The sequence below is a fragment of the Hemicordylus capensis genome, chromosome 2 (assembly GCF_027244095.1).
Source record: "Hemicordylus capensis ecotype Gifberg chromosome 2, rHemCap1.1.pri, whole genome shotgun sequence".
Classification (NCBI taxonomy): Eukaryota; Metazoa; Chordata; class Lepidosauria; order Squamata; family Cordylidae; genus Hemicordylus; species Hemicordylus capensis.
In genome coordinates, this window is record NC_069658.1 from 200980538 (window position 1) to 200998996 (window position 18459).

Sequence of the window (18459 nt, forward strand, 5' to 3'; positions counted from 1 at the left end):
TAACAGGGTGTGCCTACTTTTAAGGAAGTGCTCATATACTTATTATGACCATATATTATGGTCTCGTGTCATCTAGATATTTATTTCTCCTAGGCGTACCGTTGCTAATCCCATGCGTGGCAGCTTTTGCAAGACTTCGCGAGCAGCTGCCGATTAGCGATGGGGACGGGGAGAAAATAGGGATGCCGGATGCCTGCCAGCTGTTGGGCGGCGGGCCAGTGGGAGAAGGTGGTGGTGGGGTAGGCCGGCCTCCGGGAGCGGTAGACGTGGGCTGGCCACCGGGAGCAGGTAGCGGTCGGCCAGCCCGGCCACTGGGAATCGGCAGGCAGGTGGGAGGAAGTGGTGGGCCGGCTTTCCAGCCAGCCCGCCAGCCAGAAAGCGCAGGGGGGCAGAAGAAGCAAGCTGCTCCCACCAGTGGCCGGCTGGCTGGTGGGAGCAGGGGGCGGTGGGCTAGGCCGGCCACCAGGAATTGGTTGGCAGGCAGGAGGGAGAGAGGGAGGAGGTGGCGGGCCGGCTTTCCATCTGGCCTGCTCACCAGAAACTGTGGGTGGGCGGCCGGATGGGGGAAGAAGCAGGCTGCTCCCACCAGTGGGCGGCTGGCCAGCGGGAGCAGGTGGAGGGCCGACCTGGGCACCAGGAGCAGCAGACGATGGGCTGGCCCAGATCCCAGGAATTGGTGGGCGGGTGGGAGGAAATGGTGGGCCAGCCAGAAACCGTGCGGGGGGGAGAAGCGGGCCAGGCGGGGGGAGAAGCAGGCCAGGTAGGGGGAAGAAGCAGGCCAGGTAGGGGGAAGAAGCAGGCCGGCAGAGGCACAGATCTGTGCCCGGCCCTGCTACTTATTAATAATGGCTGACATGATGCACAGCATTACGTTCCATAACACTTCACTGTGAGGCTGCTGAGGCCTTCAAAGACAGCTTTGAGGCTGTGCAAAATGGGCGGCTGTGCAACCAGAACTTCCACAAGTTTCCCCATCATCCCAGAGTTGTAATGCTGTGTGGGCCACTATACCCAATTTTTGCCTGTCAGTTTGTTGAATGGCATGTAACAAGGGCCACGATAGTAAATGTGGAACTTCATTCCTTATGTGTGAAAAAGGAAATTAGTTCAGAAAATGGGGATTATAGATTGGAATTCTGAATATGATGGACATTATGGATTGAACAGATACACTTGTGTGGGTGTGATAAATCAGAGCTGAAACAAAGATTAACAAATATTGAAAACTGGCAACAAGTACAATGTTCCCTTAACATTTTGAACAGGAAATTTTGAACTCAAGTTTCATATTTGCATTTTAAGTGAAAATTTTGTAACCTGAAGTTCAGCATCCTAATGCTTTAGCTGTATTGACACGTCTTCGTTGTTTTTAGCAGGCATCAAATATTAATATAGAGATGGGACTGTAGCTCAGTGGAAGAGTACTAGTTATGCATTCCGAAGGTCCTGGGTTCAATCCTTGGCATCTCTGGATAGGGCTGAGAGAGATTCCTGCCTGAGACCTTGGAAAGCCACTGCCAGTCAGTACAGACTGGGGATGTGCAAATTGATTCGTGCACGAATCGATTCCTGCCAAATTGAGGCAATTTGTGTTATTCTAATGTGAATCAAATCACCCTTAAAATAAAGGAGCTGATTCATGTTAAATTGAATTAGCCCTGATTTGACAGGAATCAATTCGCGTGATTCTAGCAGCCATATTGGTGGATTTCCCCCTCTTGCTGATTGGTTTTCTGGCACTGGGGTCCAATTGGCTTGAGATCTCCTTGCTTCTTGGCTGGCTCCTTGTCATTCAAATCAAGTGTTATCATGGGCAACTTTGCCCCCATTGGCTGAGGAGAGTGAGGAGGGAAGGGGAACAAAAAGGGAGGGAATTTCAAAATGTTTTCAAAAGGCCTGGGAGGCAGTGATAGCCCTTAGTGTGCCCTTGAGGAGGATACATCAGGGGAGGAGGAAGGATGGAATCAAGGATGGTTAGGTTTTGTGGTTTTCTTTACTCTGCACTGAGTCAGAGGCGTAACTAGGGAAAACGGCGCCCGGGGCAAGCACTGAAATTGCGCCCCCCCCCACTCTCCTTCCCCCCGGCTGCCCCCGGAAATATGGAAATGTGTCACAGTCAGAGTCAAATGTGGGTTGTGGGCTGCATCCGTGCAAGTATACTGGGACAGGAAAAAGGAAACATGAGGCTACAAGGCTCTTTAGAAATATATATTTTAAAGAAATGTCTTGCATACTAACAGCCTAAGTTTGCAGTCCTCATGGCCAGAAAATAAATGCTTTTAAACATAGTAATAGATTTTGTGTCCCAAAATGGAAAAGACAAGACAGGTATTCTAGTCTTTTCCATCATAGATATTCTAGTCTATTCAAGATTTATGCTTATATTATAATTGAGACTTAAATTATAATAGACATATATTCTAGTCTATCATAGATATTCTATGTTTATTAATTCTATAATAATGTCTATTTGTAGCACACTTTACGTTGGTTGTATTCCTGGGAAACTCAATGGCCACATTCAGCCACCATTATTTGAGCCATGATCTCCTCCTCTTTCTGCTTCCCTCTCATACACAGTCTTAATAAATAACCTCCTGGTTTAATTAAATCACCGTTTGCCTATGCACCTGAACAGCAAAACTGAGGTTTGGGCCCTTCATATACCAGAATTGCAAACCACACTGTGTGATCCTAGTTTGGAGGGCTTACTCAGCAGTTTATTGGATGTAAGCTGTGAATGTGAATGCATCCAATTGGACTGAACGTAAGGGCAAGTTATGGTTTGATTATGTAGGAAGCTGTCTACAGAGTCAGATATTGGTCCACCTAGCTCACTATTGCCCACACTGACTGGCAGCAGCTCTCCAAGGTTTCAGGCAGGAGTTTCTCCCAGCCCTACCTGGAGGTAGGGATTGAACCTGGGATCTTCTGCATGTTATTTGCAATTACATCTGACTTGTTTGAAATAAATACACATAAATAAATACCCCCCAACATACATCTGACTTGCTTGAAATTACACAGGCAAATCAAAAAGATCATGAATAAGTAGGGGTGAGATTTTTCTTTGTTTTAAAAAAGCCTTCCCAATTTCCTCTTATTTTTAAAACTCTCTCAAAGGAAAATATAAGTTTAATATGTAAAACAAAATACACATTGAATGAAAAACCGTGATTAACTTTTAAAAAACTATTAAGTATGTAATTAGAAGGATTCCATTACATTAAGATACCAATTTCTTTAAAGCCAGAAATAATACCTACTGAAACTTTAATTATTTAAACAAGGAGAGAGAAAGGCATGTTATCTTCCCTAACAAAGATTAAAATCAATTTAATTGGTTCTCCACTGCCTTGACATGATTCTCGCTGTGAGTCAAGCAACCAAAAAGGGAAATTAATATCGCAGCTGTTAATCAAGTGATATTTGTGCACTCTATCTTATTAAAGCTACAGGGGCAGAAAGAAAAACTTCCCATTGCTACTTTTTGGACCAATTTGTTCACACTGTATTAAATGGGATTTCCCCCCCTTCAAAAATATAGATGCTGTACTTATGTTTTGGAGACAGAACATCTACAATATGCACCAAATGAACAAGGCTGAAAATGTTGTAGACTGTATGTTGCTAATAAAAATCTGCTATAAAGAATAAACCTAGTATTAATTGACAGACTGAACATTATTCAAAAATTATATTAATGAGTTCCAAATTAAATTTGCCACCCCACCCCCCATGCTAAGGGATGATCCAGAAGTTGTAATTACTAGCAGAGCTGCAAAGATCTTGTGTACTAGTACTACTAGTTTCCTTTTGCAATCCCACCTCTGCAAAAGGAAACTCATGCATGCAAGCCAGGAGAGTGACTTGTGGCTCCACTTGCATTGCATGAGTTTCCTTTTGCAGAGGTGGGATTGCAAAAGGAAACTCGGGCAATGCAAGTGGAGCCACAAGTCGCTCTCCTGGCTTGCATTGCGTGAGTTTCCTTTTGCAATCCCACCGGGACTCACACAATGCAAGCCAGAAACTGCAAGCCAGAAACACAATGCAAGCCAGAAACTCACACAATGCAAGCCAGGAGAGCGCCACTGGCTCCACTTGCAGGCAGCTACCCCCGGTTTGGGGGGGGGGGTGAAGCCTGCTATGCAAAGCACAGAAGAGCTAAAAGGAGGACGTTATGCAAGGGAGTAGGGGCATTCTCTCACACACAACACACACAGGGGAGAGAGAGAGATTTGAGCAATGAAACTTACTTTGTTAATGCAGAACAGAAGAATAAAATGCAGCCAGAGGGCAGTGTGGTGGGCAAACAGCAGGCAGACAGAGTCAAGGAACGTCCCCAGCAGCAGCAGCTCTCGCAAGCTACTCCGCTCCACTCCTCCTGCGTGCAGCAAGCAGGGAGGGAGGAACTGAGACAACCAGCATGGTGGTCATGTGTTCTCTGGCAGCCAATGGGAGCTCCCGCCCACCGGAGATCTCCGTAATGACCAAAAAAAAAAAAAAATCACACAAAAAATTTTTTTTGCCAAAAGCAGGGGACTGGCAGGGGCACTTTTTGGCGCCCCCTCTCAAGTGGCGCCTGGGGCATGTGCCCCCCCTGCCCCCCCTATCGTTACGCCCCTGCACTGAGTATAATATTCTGTGCTGTTGCTGCTGTATTAGCTATGTGGTTTTGCTGGATCTCAGATTGACAAAGGCAGAACTTGGGTGCCTCACTCCAGTGTCCTCACTCAGTCAAAATGTGGCTGAAGACATATAGTTGGGCTATGCTTGCTACTGCTAAGGGTGCTGCTGTGGCAGCTGTTGCAATGCTGGAAAGTAAGGACGGAGTCTCATAATTGTCTGTGAGAGCAACTCACACCAATGATGTTAGTGCAGCACTGGCACTGTGGCTGGCAGTAGATTCTCGGTCAGTTATTCTTTTTTGGCCATCTTTGGACTGTGTGTTTGGCAAAATGTGTTCTCTGTTGGGAGGGATTGTGTGTGCTTCTGTTCTGCAGTGTTTTTCAAGGCAGGGTTTCAAAATGTGTGCACACTTCTTTGTTTTGCCGATAGGGAACAATGGGGAACTCCAAACACCCAATTGTTCCCCATGGGTAGGTCTTAGGAACTCTAAAGTGGGTTGGGTGGTAGGGCATGATGGGTGCTACCTATCACCCAACCCGCAAAAGAAATGGGAAAGCAAGGATTTTTTTTTAATCTGAACCCCCTAGGATCCTATGGGGTTTGGGGGGAAAGTGGTTTCTTTAAAAATTAAAAATCATCCACTTACCCATTTCTTTAGTGGTGTCCATAGGACCTTTGGTGTCCCTAATACCTACCTGTGCGGAACAATGGGGTGATTTGAGTTTCCAATTGTTCCCTCTAGGTAAATTGCAAATTATTATGAATTTTTGATTTGATTAGTTCGACTGGCAGCAGTGGCTGGCTGGTTTGTTGAATCAATTTGAATTTTTGCTATTTGATTTGAGATTGAATTGAATTACCAAAAAAACCAAAACTATTTATGCTCATCTCTAGTGTAGACACAATTGAGCTAGGTGGACCAAAGTTCTAATTCCACATCAGGTAGCTTCCTATATTCCTATATTCCTAAATCTGTCAGGTTTCAAATTTACTATATACCACTGCATGCTATCTCTTAAATTCAGTCAAGCATCAAATATGTTTGCATGGCAACCATCAAATACTGTCAAACCACTGTACAGCAACTATCAAATAGTGACTGATAGTGACTGACATCCAGACAGAGCATGCTGAAAAAAATGTGCATGCAGGGAGGGGGAAGCAGTGAAAATCGCCCCTTGCCCATTGTGGACGTGCACTGTTTCCCAGCATGCACAATATTGATTTGGATGTCGGCCACTGTCAACTGCCAAGATAAAATGCTGGGCATCAAATGCCAAAGGCAAACATCATATATTCAAATTAAATATCATGGGTTGTCAAATACACAGATAAGTATTCTGTGGATATTTTGCAAATATCCAAAGAATATCTAGAGAACAGTCAATATCAGAATTAGGAAAGGAGAATAGTGAGCAGTGAATTAGGAGGACTGAGCCAAAATGGAGCCACACTTTTAGCAAAATTCTTTACCCTGCAAAGAAGTGCCTCCCTTTTTGTTGATTTTTGGGGGGTGATGCTTCAGAAAGAAGATGCCTCTCAGCACCAATGAAGGTTTCCTGCACCCCCTTCAGTCACAGCCTGCATCACATACTCTTCCCGCCTTCTGTAGTTGGCATTCAGAGGGCAGCTCCATTGTGGGCCTCTTTGCAGCTGCAATCAACTGCATTTTCTCCACATCTCCCCCCCCCCCACTTTAAAACTGCGCTTCTTTCTAGTTGCATCCGCATTATCACATAGTCTATTGATCTTCACTATTTTCCAAGCAGGGGTTACTTTGGCAAAACCAAAACAACAACAGCAACAACAACAAACCCACAAAAAACCAATCCTTAAATGTGAGAGCCATTTCCCACTGTGCTGACCTCTGCGTACAATACTGCACTTTCCTCAGTGCTAGGAGGGCCCTTTAAGAAAAACGGAACCCTCTCTTGAGCTCCATGGAGAAAGCAATGGGAAAGGGCTGCACTTCCCAGCAGTCTGTGAACACCTTCCAAGAAGGTGCAGCAACTCAAGAAGGTTCAGTTTCCCTTAAAGGAGTGCCCCAGTCCCGGGCTGATGAGGATCGCCACTCACCCTCGGGCCTTGTAATGAAGAACACTGACTTAGTCCATCAGGTTTGATTATGTGATAATGTGATAATGCCACGGATGACAAGCAAAGCTAATTCAGAATGAGGAATGGGTTTTTTAAAACAATCATAGCACTTCCTCTGAATTAGCTTTGCTTCCCTTCAGTGTGATCATGTATATCATGTGGCAAATTCTGATTGTCTACTTTGTCCCAAGCTTGGTCCCCACCAGATGTTACTGGACGACGACTCCCATCATCCTGAGCCACAATGAATACAACTCTCCTTCCATTCACAGAGTGTGAGGGTAAGATCCATCCCAGTACTCTGTGAAGAAATATAAGTGTGTAGACAGAGAGCTTGAGCTGACAGCATTGTGGCACCATTGCCCTGAGCTTTATAGGTTTGTTTCAATGCCTAAAACAAACACACAGGCTGGAGATGGAAACTGCCAGCCCTTAATGTAACATCGTTATCTATATATTTAATTCTCCTGGGTGTGCCTTGGAATGTGCATTCCGGAACCCAGCTGATTGGCTGGGCGGTGGAGGCACCTGATTGGCTGAGGAGCACCCAGGAGGATTGGTTGCCGCGGCGGCGGCAGGCCCAGCAGCGGAGGCAAACCCCAGGAGCGAGGAAAGAAAGTGGAGGGGGGGCAGAAGTGGTGGTGGGGCAGAGAGGTGGCTGGGCCTGGCACAGACCAACTGTGGTCAGGAAGCGGAGACTGGGGCAGAAAGTGGGGGTGGGGGGAGAGGTAACTGCCGGCTCCAAAGAGTGCACAGATGCTCTATGCGGGGTTGGCTAGTTGTAATTATTCTTCACAGCTTAACATCTGAAAAGGACTATGCTGGAGTTTAAATAGAGAAGGTCCACTGTTGTGATGTCATCATTCTTGTGATGACAACTCTGACATCACAATTCCACTTTCCCTTCACTCATACACATGATTCCCAGAAAAATCATACAGCACTTTTTTTAAAGGTCTGAGAAGGAGAAGTTTCATAAGGAGAAGGATACATTGGGGTAAAATGTGTAAATATGCCACTGGAAATTAACTGGGTTTTTAAAACTCGAATTGAATTGTATAGAGCATTCTTCAGATACCTCAACAGCTGGCCTTTTAAAAAAATGTTCTTAAAATTTGCTAATCACCTTGGGTCTTCAGATATCATCTCCAGGTTAACAATCTCAGCAAATATAAATATTAGGAATGGTGCTTTATATGGGAGAATATTTTGGGGGCAGGAAGATTGCTGAGATCTCAGCCTGTGTTCTAGAATGAGATTCAGAACCTATCTTACAGTATGTATTTCTTATTATTTTTCTATTTAAACAACTTTGGAAACCTTGTGGAAAAGCTGTATATGAGTAGTAGTAGCAGTAGTAGTAGTAGTAGTAGTAGTAGTACAAGCAGCAGTAGCAGTAGCAGTAGTAGAAAGACCCAATAGATGTCAGTTTGTTTCAGGCTCACACCCACAACAGATTCGCAACTATGTAGTAGGCAGAATCATTAAGCACTAATATCTCTCCCTTTTTTAATACTTAATTTTTAAAATAAAGACTTTTACATTTCACAATTTAAAAAAATTACAACTCAAAAATATAGTCAAACCATAAACACAGAAGAATAAAAAACAAATGATCATTCCCATACAAAAAAAAGAAAAATATGACAGATCATTACAATATAGTCCAAATTGATCCTTGTTTTTATCATCTGTCATTAAACAGCAATGCCTAGCTGCATATTATCATGAAATTACCCTATGCATTCTATAAAATTCACAAGAAGAGAGAGAAAGAGACTGAGTCTGTCCTCTTTACAACCTTATACTGGTTTGATATGAGTTTAACTGTCATGGCTTTCCCCAAAGCACCCTAGAAATTATATTTGGGCTCCCTTTGCAGACAGAAACATCAGATGGTGCGGAATTAAATTGATTAATTAATTAAGCTAACATATTTCTAGGCCACCTTTCTGTTAAAACAATACTCCAAAGCAGCTTACAGAGTAGATATTATACAGTAATAGAAAGCAGCCATTTCAGAGCAGCACTAAAACAGTATAAGAAGCTTTAAAAATGTGTTCAAAGACCTGGGGAAATAAAAAAAGTCTTTGCCTGGTGCACAACCACTGTTGTCTTCCTGGCACTAGGTGAGTCTCCTTGGGAAGAAATATCTACAAAAGGGCATCACCACCACTAAAAAGGCTGGAGGAGGGCCTCCAATTATGACCTCAGTGAACAGGTAGGCTGGCAAGGGAAGAGGCACTTTTTCAAGCCCTTGGGTGCCAAGCCATGTGCTTGGAAATGGACCAGCAATAACCAATGCAACAAGTTATTGAGCACAAAAAAATGGCCGAAACCAAAATTTAACAAGGTAGAGGTTGGAACTCCATTACGTCCAAATTCGTGGAACCAAAGTTTTGAGCCGAAAGCGACCTGTGGTTTTCCCCACCAAACTCCAATTTGAACCTTCAGTTTGCAGTAAGGTTTGCCACCGAGAACTGAGGTCTGGCAGCCAAAGTGTTCCATCAGAACGCAGATGCCGCCATAACTGTGGTCTTGTGCCAGTTTTGGAACTGCAATAATAGAGGGCGGCCCAGACCTGCCCAGGGACACGGTAGCTCTATGCATGCTAAGGTAGCTCTTGATGGCTACATCTTGGCCAAAGTGCCATGCCCCCATCCTCCTCCTCTCTCTTCCCCTTCAGATATGTTTGGGAAATTTAAAGAAACAAAACCGTATTGTGTTTGGCCAGCTTTCAAGGGGAACTGGGCGCACCCTTCCCCCAATATAGGGTGGGGGAGAAAGACAGGGATGGTGAACAGTGGGGAGACAGTCCCATCCATGGCTGCACATGTCTTGCCATTCCAGCCAGACTTGAACATATGACAAAAGGGCCACACGTGTAAAGAACAAACCAAAACCAGCAACAAACTGTGTGCGAACAGCAAATATATATAGACATGAAAAAATATATAAACATGCAAATTCAAAGCAGCCTGTCTTGTTCATTCTTTAGAGCAAGCTGAGATCATGGCGTGACCCTTCCTAGATCCATTGCACCCATGAGGCAGATTTTGGCAGTAAAGGGTCAAAACTTTATTAGTTAAACAGCCAATGAAAGCAAATGAGGATTGGCTCCCTGCCCCCCTACAGTGCAGTAGCGAGAGACTTGCCACCCTTGGTGACAGTCTTGCCTGTAACACATCAGGCAAGCATCAAGCATCACACCTTAGCTCCAGATAGCATCATGGCACTACGGCTGATGCTACTTAACTTAGCCTGAGGCGTCCAGTGAGTAGTCGGACCGGGCTGGCTTGATGGTGAACCAGCTCAAGGTCAAGCGGGTTCGCACATCCCTACCCAATTGTGTTTAATGGGTTTGCATTTGGACTTCTCACGTTTCCTATCCTGCTCACCAGACAAAGTTTCTGGTTCATTAAACCTTTAACTGGAACATATCAACATACCTCCTGTTTCCAAATGCACTCTTTGGTGGCAGGGAGAATGTGGTCACTCAAAGGCTGGGATCCATGACCGTAAGGATAGTTCTCTGAGGGAGGAGAACTTGACATAGGAACAACAGTGCTGGCCACTGCTCTAGGCCAGGAAATTGGGCCACGAAGATCACTACCCTGCCAGTCTTGGTTGCATGCCCTGTAAGGGAAAAGGTATTGCCTGGAGAAGCCAGAACACCAACCCTGTACCCCTGCTAAAAGCCCCAGTTTACTAAACCCCAAATCTGGGACATTGGTGGGGGGTAAAACCCATATAGGGCTGAAGGCCATGACCAAACCCTTAGAGGGACTTCACCATGTCCCCATGTGATCTGGTCATCTGGGCCTGGCCCCGGCTGGCTTGGTGCAGGAACCATGTTTCCTCTTTTAAATCAGCTGGTAGAACAAATGGAACGGCACCTTCAGCTTTGAGTCATGCTATTCTATCCAAAAGAGTCTACATCAGTTTTTTTTCCTTTTTTGTATCCCTCACATTCCTGTTCCGCTTGGTAGGAATCCCAGATGGACTCACCAGCACCTGGACCAAACAGGCATGTTTGATCTTCACAAGCACCCCCAGTCAGGCTATAAGGGCCTGAACTGCCCTGAAATCTTCCTCCTCATCTGAGGATGAAAAGTTTGTGGCGGCCTTGATGGCCAAATGGGCCTTTCTTTCCACCTGCTTCCTTAGGGGGCATAGTGCCAACACAAACTCCTCTGTGTAATTAGCAGACCCCAATTACGGCCACCAAACCTGCACGCAGCAGTCCTTCCCAGCAAAGAGAAGAAGGAGCAGAGATATCAGAAAAGGAACTGTGGCCAGGGTGCAGGATTGCCTATAAAGAGGCAGAAGCCCCCACAATAAGCCATGCTCAGGCCAAAAGCCACTACCTCAAACCCCTTAACTGTTACCTCTGTTTTAGTTTGCTTGATTACTGGTGCGTGTTTGTTTTTTGGGAGGAAGATGAAACATGGGCAGGTGAGGAAAAGGGATGGGAGAGAATAGAGCACTGCTGCGCAGTGACCCCACAAGAGGGAAGGCCCTGATGCCCATCACCCCCTATGAACATGCTCATGCCAGAAATAAGTTATAGGTCAATGGGTCACTTAGGCAAGAAAAGCTGCCGCTGCCACCACCACCACCAAGTGCCTGGACAAGGCATTGCTGATGAAGCGGGCCATGTCTGGTCTGCCCGGGAGTTTGCCACTGCTACCACTGACCAAAAGGAGTGACAAGATGCATCCACCTTGGTCACTCTCCAAACATGGACTGCCAGGCAAGAAGGGCAGGAGCCTCAATGGCTGCCTAACATGGCCCACTCCCTGCCCAGCAGCCAATTAGAAAACCCTCTTGGGCTTGTACTCTGTTCATATGAGGCTGGGGCAAACAAGCTGCACCCTGGATGATGCATGGCAAATGGCTAGAATGTTGTGTGTTATTTACTGCCTAATAACAGCCACATAAAAATAATTCAGTGAAATGTTCCCCATTCACAGTATGTTTCCCTGAGTACAGTCATCCCTGAGTACAGTCGTCCCCACGAGGGTTCCATTCCGAATTTGCAGTTGGAGATCTATTGAAAGCAATGGCAAACGGAGGTTTAGGGGAATCGTGGTCAAGAAAATACCGCAAAGCAAGGTAAAAAACAGAAAAAATCCCCCCTGAAGATGAAGATGATCACCCCTGACCCCCAGAAATGACCCCCTGACCCCTGAAATCCCCCCAAACCATCTTTTTTTAAAAAGAAAAGAACCTCAACAAACTGCGGATACTCGGGTTGCGGTTGGCAAGGGCAGTCACAATTTCCCAGTAGCAGATACTCAAATCCGCGATTGGGGAAACTGTAATTGATGAGGGACGACTGTACTACGAAATAACATGTGCTCATGAGGGCTGGTCTACACATTATAGCTACCATCTTCAAGTGAATTGAAACAGCTTCAATGTGGTGACTCCTTCAGATGATGGTCTTCCTAGGCTACCATCTTGCACTTTCTGCATGTGAAAGCAGGCTGAAGAATGACTCCTATAGACCTCCATTGTAACCTCCCTTCTTGGTCCACTGTCTCACAGGGTGCACCATTGCCATTCTAAGTGTCCTCTGAAATGGCCTCTGAGGTGGTCTAGTCAAGTGAGGCCCCTCCACCTCTTCCCTAGGAGCAGGAAAGTCAGACAGTACTAAGCTACATGGACCAATGGTCTAACTCAGTATAAGACAGCTTCTTATGTTCCTTTGACTCACCAGGCAGAAGTATTTTAGAGCATTGGTCTTTCCAACAGTCCAACAGTCCAAGTCAAGTCCATGCGCAGGTAGGATACGGGTCTGTAAAACAGGCATGCAACTTGGAAGATCAGGCATGGAGTCCCTCCCTGTTTAAAAATGAAAGTGTCTCTCCTGCTCTGTGTCCAGGCCTCTGCTCCTCTTCCCCCCCCCCACTTGCTTTAATCTTGCCTGCTGCTGACACCCTCACATCACTTCCAGCCATGCATTGTTTACTTCAGGCATGACTATGCCACAGAGTTGCCAGCTAGTCCTGAGTAAGCTAGCACCTCATAATAGTCTGGTCTTTCTAGTCCAGTATAAAACATGAGGCAGGCTGGCCTGCAGCTACAGAGGATCCTGTGAGATATGGGTTAAAACTGTTGCACCATAAACACTGCAGATGATGGCAGATCACCATGGCAGCAATATGGCCTGCCACTTGGGACTCTTCGGGTCAGTTTGATTGAAGCAAAGCTCTCTGTTTCTCTAAGCATGATTTTACTTGTTGCAGCATAAAGGTTTGTTGTTTATCTCTTATCTGAAGGCATCTTTATTCTCTCCGTAGGGAATCATTAAGTCAACTAGCAGTTTATCTCAGTATATCACACAGATGTTAATTAAAGAAGCATCTCAAGACCTCCGCGCCATCTCTGTCTAGCAATTGTTGGCTCAGATCTTTGGAGGTAGGATGATCCACCTTCGATTTCACACACCAGTGCTAGGAACCGACTTTGGCTCTTGGCTCTTCAGCATTTTTCCTGGGCAATCAGATGTGCTCCTATTTTAGGAATAGGAATAGAAGCAAAGCACCTTTTGGCTCCCATACATCACTACTATAACCACTAGAACACACACCCCTAGTGATGGGCAAGCTCTCCCAGATTAATTTCAAATCTTGCCTCATGAACCTTTTGGAGTTCTTTGAGAGTGTCAACAGGTGTGTAGATCAAGGTGATCCAGTTGACATAGTATACCTGGACTTCCAAAATCATTAAAGACTCATCAAAGACTCTTGAGGAAATTTAGCGGTCATGGGATAAGGAGATAAGTACATGTGTGGATTGCTAACTGGTTGAAAGACAGGAAACAGAGGGTAGGGATAAATGGAAAGTTTTCACAATGGAGGGGAGTAAGAAGTGGGGTCCCCCAGGGATCTGTACTGGGACCAGTGCTTTTTAATTTATTCATAAATGATCTAGAAGTAGGGCTAAGCAGCGAAGTGGCCAAATTTGCAGATGATACCAAACTCGGGTAGTGAAATCCAAAACAGATTGTGAGGAGCTCCAAAAGAATCTCTCCAAACTGGGTGAGTAGGTGACAAAGTGGCAAATGCGCTTCAGTGTTGGCAAGTGTAAAGTGATGCACATTGGGATGAAAAGCCCCAATTTCAAGTATATGCTGATGGGATCTGAGCTGTCAGTGACTGGTAGGGATCTTGGGGTCATGGTGGACAGTTCGTTGAAAGTGTCGACTCAATGTGCATCTGCTGTGAAAAAGGCCAATTCCATGCTACAGATCATTAGGAAGGGGGTTGAAAATAAAACTGCTATTATTAGAATGCCCATATACAAATCTATGGTGTGGCCACACCTGGAGTACTGCGTATAATTCTGGGCACCACATCTTAAAAAGGACATTGTTGAACTGGAGAAGGTACAGAAGAGGGCAACCAAGATGATCAGGGGCCTAGAGCACCTTCCTTATGAGGCAAGACTACAACACCTGGGGTTTTTTAGTTTAGAAAAAAGATGGCTGCGGGGAGACATGATAGACATCTATAAAATCATGCATGATGTGGAGAAAGTGGATAGAGATAAATTCTTCACCCTCTCACATAACACTAGAAACAGGGGTTATCCCATGAAATTGATTGCCAAGAAATTTAGGACCAACAAATGGAAGTACTTTTTCACACAATGCATAATCAACTTGTGGAATTCTCTGCCACAAGATGTGGTGACACCCAACAACCTGGATGGCTTTAAACTTCATGGAGAAGAGGTCTATCAACGGCTACTAGTTGGAGGGCTAAAGTCCACCTCCAGCCTCAGTGGCAGGATGCCTCTGAATACCAGTTGCAAGGTAGCAAGTGCAGGAGAGAGGGCATGCCCTCAACACCTGCCTGTAGGCTCGCAGTGGCATCTGGTGGGCCACTGTGTGAAACAGGATGCTGAACAAGGTGGGCCATGGGCCTGATCCAGCAGGGCTGTTCTTATGTAATTTGGATTAGCTTAGAAATATGCCAAGCTATTTTCCAAAAACAAAAATATGGGAAACAGCACTTCATATATCTGAGCTAATCCAAATCTGGATGGAGGAGGGAGGGAGGGAATTCTACTCCAACAGGTTTTAATCCAAGCTGGAGAAGAATTTCGGGACTGTAATGCCCACCTTGTATTTGAAGTAAGGATTATGAGCTCCTGACACTCATATTTTCATGCTCCTGCACAACTCTTGGCAACACTAAAAGACACACGTATCTTAGCAACTCCACAATGCCATAACAATCAGCAACAACAGAATAAAATGGTAACACCTATATAGTGACAGAGAGACTACGCAGTTTATAATTGTTATCGCATGAAAAAAGAAACCAATGTATCAGACTTAATCAGTTATCACCTGACAACCATCTATAATCGTTCATGCAGGAGAAAGAAAAGTGAAGGAGAAGAATTTGTGAAGCAAATGAGCAAGCTGCCCAACGCAGGTTTTATATTTACATTATTTGATTGATTGAATGAATTTCTATACTGCCTATTATAGAAATCTCTAGGCAGTGTGCACATTACAAAGCAGAGGAAGTAAGAGCCACTTTAGGACTCCTGTGCAAATGCCCTTTGTATGTAAAATGGAAGCAATTGAGCCTGCCAGAGATGCAGGTGCTCCAGAGAAATAATCATATATGAATAGTTATAATTATCTCCCCATCTGCGTCAAGATCGTACTCCTACCCCGGCCAAAGCTGGGAACATAATTAGGGTTACCATCCTTTGTACCACCCTCTGAAGTTGTGCCTTCAATTGCAGCTTGATGCCAGGCATTCACAGGCAATAACATTTCCTGCCATGCTGTGAAAAGCTTCTTCTGCTAAGCACTGGGCAGGAGCTTGCCACCCGATTGGGTGGTGCGGAGGCTTTGCCTCCGTCCCCCTGCAAGGAGCCCAAAGTGCAGGCGAAGCCTAATTGGCTGGCCTAATCATGCGGGGGCAGGGCCTAGGCACGCCAGTCTGCTCCGGCATCTCCAGCGTTATTCCGCTCATTGGAGGCACCCTCCCTGGGTACAGTCTGGGCCCGAGCTGGTCGTCTTTTGAGGCTGGGCAGGAACTTTTTGGGCGCTCACCTGATTGGCCCGTGGTGCACGTCCTTTTTTGCCTGCTCTGGACTGTACTGACATTAGCTAGTTAGTAAGGCATTCCTTCATTGATCACAATTTGGCAGATACAGTGCGGTTGGGGATAACATCGGAGGTCAGTGAGTACCTGTAGGTAAGTGTTTGGCTATAGCTCGGACAGGTCAGCTCCCTAGAGGCTGGGTGGCTCAGGGAGACCTGGCCTGGACTGATCTACTCTGTCAGGCTAAACTCCCTGGAATGGCTAGGTGACTACTGGAGGGTGCTGCTATGGCAGAGGCCTGGCATTAGGCTGGCTAAGTTGGGCAGTTCCTGCTCTAGAGCATTGGGGCTACCTGGAGCCCTGGTGCATCGCCCTAGGCTATTGGGGAGACACGCCTTGGTGGGGCATGCCTCCAGATACCGCACTGTAGGGGTGGTGAGCCAATCCCTGCTCGTTAATTAAGTTCGTTTGAAGTTTTAAATAAAATTGTGGCCCTCGTTTATACCAATACCTTTGTGTCTCGTGTCTTCCTGGGGTACGGGGCAAAGCTTACTTGCTTTTTGATCTTAAACAACTTTCTCAAGCTACTCTTTAATGGGCTCAACTTTTGCTGTAATAATGGGGTTAGTCAAACTCCTCCCCTCCAACAATTAAATGGTGATGCTTAAATAAAAATCAAAATAGATCCAACCTGTCTCCTGCCTGTGCCCAGAAAGTACCTGCAGGGGTTGGGGAAGGGTGAATGACAGAGGGGATGGGCTGACATGGCAGAATGTTTCGAAAGTGAATCTGTGCAGTTTGTCTATGGTTGTTTCCATTTGTACCAAACTGGTTCCGTGTCAGTTTGAAGCTTCAACTGAATCCAGCTGAATCTCCATCAAATCAAATTGGACACTGAAGCTTCACGGAATCTTAATGTTAACAGTCCACCCCCCTTTGACAAAATCAAGGCCACTTCTCATGATCCAGCAATCATAGTTATGCCAGCAAATGTTGGACAGCAGACGCAAGAAAAGGTGCATGTACTCTCGATTAGCATTTTAATGTGTGGTGAAAACAACTAGGAAGTGATTGTGTGCAAGGGTTCAGCCATGGTTGCTTTGCACGACAACCAGCATCGGTCCCCATAGTTCAAATCTAAGATTGCTGACATTGGTTGCTCATGCCAAACAACCACATGATCTCTTTCCAGGTCATTTTCAGCACACAGATGACTGGGAATCGGAAGCATCCATGCCTCCTCCTCCCTCCACCACCCAACATTCAGCAGCATAATTATGATCACCGGACTGTGAAAACCGGTCCTCAGGCTTTGATGGTGGCAGACGTGTAACCAGGGTGGGGCAGGCAGGGCACATGCCCTAGGCGCCAGTTGCAGGAGGACGCCAAGTGCCTGCCATGCCCCACCCCCAAACACCACAGTTGTGTGTGTGTTTGGGGAGGGTTTTTAATTTTTATTTTTTGAATATCCCTGCCCCAGCCGGGTGCCCACTGCCGCCCCCACTCACGCAGCCGCACAACAGAGATCTGAGTTGAGGCTGCACCCCGCTCCCAGCCTCCCCGAGCACCGACTTTCCGGTTATTTTCAGGGAGTGTTTGCTGCCTGAAAGCCTCTATTCCCCTTTCTCTCCCTCCAGAGAGGTAGAGAAAGGGAAAACAGATGCTTTCAGGCAGCAAGCCTGCCCTGAAATGAGACTGAAGAGCTCGCTCAGGCTCTTTAGAGCTTGAGGCCACGCCCCCTTTGCATGTGATATCATCACATGACACATCACATGCAAAGGGGGCGCAGCCTCAAGCTCTAAAGAGCCGGAGGTAGCTCTTCAGTCTCTTTTCAGAGCAGGCTTGCTGCGTGAAAGCAGCTCTTCACTCAAAGGTGTGGTCCTTGTTCAGTAAGCAACATTCTGCAGGCAACCCCTCTCCCCATCCCACTCAAATCCCACCTTCCTTTCTTTGGATGTGCTTTTCTCTGTGCTCTGTTGTTAGAGGGGATTAGAGGGGAGGGGTGGGGAGGCTTGGCTGTGCTGGCTTGCCCTTCCAGCAGCACCAGTTTGTTAAAAATTGATTTTGTGATTTAAGTCTTGTCTTTTAAAAGAGTTGACTATTAAAATGTGCAGTAAATCATTTGTAATTGAAAAAGGCTTGTAATTGTAAATGTAAGTGAAAAAGATTGTTTTACATCTGAAAGTTGAAGACACTTTCTAGAACTTACAATAAGTTTTTCATTTACTGCCAGGCATGCACACAAATGTAGAAATAGACTTGTATTAATGTGCATAAACAATGCAGTCACCAAAAGAAACCTTAAAAAGCTTAATATGCAGAGACCGCTTCTATGAGGCAGATGAATACAAGTATAATTGATGGATTTCTTTGTGACTTTTCCTGAGAGCCAGCATAGTGTAGTGGTTCGAGTGTTGGACTAGGACCAGGAAGACCTGAGTTTGAATCCTCATTCAACCATGAATCTCACTGGGTGACTTTGGGCCAGTCATGTATCTTTCAGCCTAACCTACCTCACAGGGCTGTTGTGAGGATAAAAAAACCCATATACACCACTTGAGCTCCTTGGAAGAAGAGAGGGATATAAGTGTAAATATAAATTTTAAAAAATGGGCACATGGATAAACAAAATCTCTCTTCCTATGCTGTTTGCTCTGAT

General features: G+C 45.7%; 1 long non-coding RNA gene across 1 annotated transcript; it reads left to right on the plus strand.

Annotated features, from left to right (window-relative positions):
* Window positions 1-8777: 8777 nt before the first annotated feature.
* LOC128344862 (uncharacterized) lies at window positions 8778-14667 on the plus strand. The gene is made up of 3 exons (XR_008316104.1): window positions 8778-8947; window positions 11700-11841; window positions 13032-14667. It is a non-coding gene; the product is annotated as an uncharacterized LOC128344862 (long non-coding RNA).
* The last annotated feature ends 3792 nt before the right edge of the window (window positions 14668-18459 follow it).